The following is a 5,020-nucleotide window of genomic DNA, read 5'->3' on the forward strand; positions in this document are numbered from 1 at the left end:
CTGTAATGTAATCTAACTAGCACAGAAACCCTGTTCTCTAAAGCCCAACTCTAATAACTGTAGTGTAATCTAACTAGCACAGAAACCTGTTCTCTAAAGCCCAACTCTAATAACTGTAATGTAATCTAACTAGCACAGAAACCCTGTTCTCTAAAGCCCAACTGTAATAACTGTAATGTAATCTAACTAGCACAGAAACCCTGTTCTCTAAAGCCCAACTCTAATAACTGTAATGTAATCTAACTAGCGCAGAAATCCTGTTTCCTAAAGCCCAACTCTAATAACTGTAATGTAATCTAACTAGCACAGAAACCCTGTTTCCGAAAGCCCAACTCTAATAACTGTAATGTAATCTAACTAGCACAGAAACCCTGTTTCCTAAAGCCCAACTCTAATAACTGTAATGTAATCTAACTAGCACAGAAACCCTGTTTCCTAAAGCCCAACTCTAATAACTGTAATGTAATCTAACTAGCACAGAAACCCTGTTCTCTAAAGCCCAACTCTAATAACTGTCATATAGCCTAACTAGTAAAATAACATTAACAACCATAGTATATTCACTTTACACATCCTACATCTACACAACATTTCAGTACTGTTTGTGTTGCCAATGGTGAAGTCAGTTCACGCTATATATATATCCTACATGTACAAATATTTATTACTGTTTATGATGTGAATGGCTAAGGTGGTCCAGACTATATACATAAACAACATAGTTTAGTGCTGTTTACGATGTGAATGATGAAGTCGGTTCATACTACATACACCCCACAGGCTTTTTCTGTTAGTTAAACTATAGTACATAGAAAGCGAAAGAATGGTAAACATTATGTTATTTCAAACTAATGGGCTCTAATGCTTTTTTAATTCACAGTACAATCCTGTAAAAGAATTTTGAAGTTTTATTTAATTTGTGAAAGCCCCTGGTGGCTCAACATTATGTCAAAGGGCTTATGACACTAAACATTGGGTTTCGATAATGGCGGTAGGCAGAGTAAATATAACCCATTGTGTAGAGACATATCTCTAAATGAAGAGAATCTATTGTTATTTTTGAAATATTTTAGGTTGTAATGTTTAGTTTGAATTCAGTTTATTTATTTAAAAAGAAAGACAATAGTAAGTAAATGTTAGGTTATCTCAAATTACAGAGTGTAAAGTAATTTTGAATTTAATGTATTAAGAAAGACGCCAGTCATTAATGTTAAATCATTTTAAATTATAAAGATAAAGTTATCTTTGATTTCAGGATTATTTATTAATAAGGAGAAATGGAAAGGGGTACAATTTTATTTTATACCTCAAGGGAAATGATAGTACACCTTATTCTATGAAACACTGCCATATTTTAGCTTTCAGTTTGTTACCAGTATATTAGAGTAATCTTATTTTATCATTCTTTCAGTAATATTTATCTTTCTAAATTGTATTGATTCCAAATTACATTTTTGTTAATATTTAGAAAGAAAACTAAAATTCTATTTAATGTCTTACTGAGAAACTCTTTCTTGATACTGATGTACTAATTAATTTCAGAAACCTCAAATAATGAATTAAGTTCAGTGACCAGAAATGAATAATTAAGTTTAGTATCCTTAAATGATGAATTAAGTTCAATAACCAGAAATGAATGATTAAGTTCAGTAACCAGAAATGAATAATTAAGTTTAGTATTCCCAAATGATGAATTAAGTTCAGTAACCAGAAATGAATAATTAAATTTAGTATCCCTAAATGATGAATTAAGTTCAGTAACCAGAAATGAATGATTAAGTTTAGTATTCCTAAATAATGATTAAGTTTAGTAACCAGAAATGAATGATTAAGTTTAGTATTCCTAAATGATGAATTAAGTTCAGTAACCAGAAATGAATGATTAAGTTTAGTAACCAGAAATGAATGATTAAGTTTAGTATCCCTAAATGATGAATTAAGTTCAGTAACCAGAAATGAATGATTAAGTTCAGTAACCAGAAATGAATAATTAAGTTTAGTATTCCTAAATGATGAATTAAGTTCAGTAACCAGAAATGAATGATTAAGTTTAGTAACCAGAAATGAATGATTAAGTTTAGTATCCCTAAATGATGAATTAAGTTCAGTAACCAGAAATGAATAATTAAGTTTAGTATCCCTAAATGATGAATTAAATTCAGTAACCAGAAATGAATGATTAAGTTTAGTATCCCTAAATGATGAATTAAGTTCAGTAACCAGAAATAAATGATTAAGTTCAGTAACCAGAAATGAATAATTAAGTTCAGTAACCAGAAATAAATGATTAAGTTCAGTAACCAGAAATGAATAATTAAGTTTAATATCCCTGAATAATGAATTAAGTTCAGTAACCAGAAATGAATGATTAAGTTTAGTATCCCTAAATGATGAATTAAGTTCAGTAACCAGAAATGAATGATTAAGTTTAGTATCCCTAAATGATGACTTAAGTTCAGTAACCAGAAATGAATAATTACGTTTAGTGTCCCTAAATAATGAATTTTACTATGGTCAAACCATAATTCTTTTAGCAGAGCTTCAATTAATTTTATGTATCTTATATTTTATAAGTAAACATATGAAATTCACTTGGTCTATTTTAGTGTATATTATGGAGGACATGGAGGAGGATATGGAGGATGGCACTAACTGAAATACACATCATTTTCTGTATTTTTTATCACATTTGGACTTTCTTGTGAACATTATATAACTGATTTTTGAGTCAGAAATAAAAATGACTTATTCACAGTAATAAAAAAAATATTTACTTCCACTATGGTATTTCCCTATGTTCTCAATTAACATAAACATGACATTTTGTGTGCAGTTATTTATGTCAATATTTAAGTAAAAAATAATAATGTTTCCGTTTTCACCAAATCCCATAATAAATTTAATAAATATGTTTTGTGAATTTTGAAAAGTTACAAAATTATCAAGTTAATGTGTGGAGCCTGTCCAAAGATAACTCACATCATTAACATGCCCTTAACGACTTAGCTCGGAGTTCGTAAAATAGGATTTTGCTGTTGTTTAACAAAGATTGTGTTGTTAAAGGTTTTGGAGGGATCTATGTTTAGGAACGTGAAACTGTTAGAATGAAGGAAGTCGTTGATTTTACCGTGATAACCTTGTTTTTTACGTACAACTGTCATATTACTTTTAGACGCTTTTATGATTATTAAACTGTCATATTTCATTTTAGATTATTTTGACTTAACCAGCTTTGACTCCTCATCTCCATTTTTAGCATAGTCCTGGGAAGAAGTTTGAGTCATTTTAGAGCATACATTGTTTGTTACAGAGTCAGATTCAACATTAAATCTATATCTGTTGCAAGATTCTCGTCTTTTACACGTAACATTGATTTGGTGCAATATTGTAAACCTTTACTTAGTAGATTAGACTCATTTTTTGAGATCTCGGAGTCTGAAAGGTTTACTAACTTAGGATGGAATGTTGAATGGTAATCTACTACTAGATTCGAACTGTTTTCATGTTTTGTCAGATTATCGTTTTCTTTTCTGATTCTTTACACAACACCTTATTGAAACTGTAAAAAAAAGGTAAAAACTAGACAGTCTGGATATTTTAGAAATAAATATAAGACTAAAAACAAATCCAGAAAAAGTTCTAAACAACCAAACCAACTTAAGCTCCTCCCCACTTGTTTCAAGGTCACTTCTGGTTCTTTCGTTAAATTATATATAAACCTGTTTACAAACCATTTCAGTCTGTACCTGATGATTCCTTTACTGGCGAAATTAAGGTCGTTAATAAATGAAGTTTTTGTGAATCGTAAAATTGTTTTTATTTTTCCACACTATTCTGTAAGTTACTATAGGTTCCACTTGGATAATAAGATTATTGGGTAACTAACGAAACTAAAAACATAAAGACAATAAGCAGGTTACAGCTTCTCCCACGTGGATAACAAGATATAAGACATAAATTAATCAGGTTATTTTTCTTCACACCCAAATAACATGATCAACACTTGGAAACCAACCAGATTACAGTAAATAGAGTTATACATTTTTATAAGAGTGATGGTGGTGACTAGCTGTCTTAATTATGCATTAATCCCACGTACTCCACTCTGCATCACCCTACTCGTGTCACCGTCATCCACGACAACACCTTATACTCTCCCTCCATCCGATGTTACTATCACGTGCATAAACAAACACACGTGCTTTCCACGTGCTCCGGACGACTCGACGTGCCATTACATGCAGGCAAGTTCTTCTTCCTTCGACTTTCTTAACGGCTTTTCCACTTATTTAATAACAAAAAGACCCACCGAAATCAGAATTAATAAATAAATAAATTATCCTAATCATAAACAACTGTCGGTTCACCAAAAACCGGTTTTTGGAAATCCGTCAATACTCATCTCCGCGTGTGGGGCTGAAGAGAAATCCACAGTTTCTGAGCGCCCCTGGATGTCGCACAAGCCCCGGACGGGTTTGTGTGATATTAAACCAAAACAACTGCCACGATATATATATATATATATATAATAGCTACCTTAACTCTACAAGTTCTTAATGAAGGCTGCTGGGGCGGATAATTCTTATATAGTTTTGTACGAAAAACAGAAACAAATAAAATAATATAGCCATCGCTGTGATTAAATTCATTCACTGATCTGAAATATGGGATAAAATAATTAGTTCTATTGACTTTACAATCAGTTTACTGGTGTAAATAAGATAGTTCAGTAAAATATTATAAACAAAAACCAACAAACATAAATTATGTTAGGTTTGGTAAGAATATAATGTTGGATGTACAAACAAAAACCAACAAACATCAAGTAATGCTTGGTTCAGTAAAATTATAATCCTGGATGTACAAATAAAAACCAACAAACATCAAGTAATGCTTGGTTCAGTAAAATTATAATCCTGGATGTACAAATAAAAACCAACAAACATCAAGTAATGCTTAGTTCAGTAAAATTACAATCCTGGATGTATAAACAAAAACCAACAAACATCAAGTAATGCTT

General features: G+C 30.9%; 1 long non-coding RNA gene across 2 annotated transcripts in view; it reads left to right on the top strand.

The window, feature by feature from the left end:
* Positions 1-2,780, top strand: part of LOC106468823 — an 8,731-nt gene extending 5,951 nt beyond the window's left edge. For both annotated transcript variants that reach the window (XR_001291404.2, XR_002612729.1), the window contains one exon: positions 2,607-2,780. This is a non-coding gene — a long non-coding RNA (uncharacterized LOC106468823). The remainder of the gene's footprint in view (positions 1-2,606) is intronic.
* Positions 2,781-5,020: the final 2,240 nt, after the last annotated feature.

The sequence above is a fragment of the Limulus polyphemus genome, unplaced genomic scaffold (genome assembly GCF_000517525.1).
Source record: "Limulus polyphemus unplaced genomic scaffold, Limulus_polyphemus-2.1.2 Scaffold3178, whole genome shotgun sequence".
Taxonomy (NCBI): domain Eukaryota; kingdom Metazoa; phylum Arthropoda; class Merostomata; order Xiphosura; family Limulidae; genus Limulus; species Limulus polyphemus.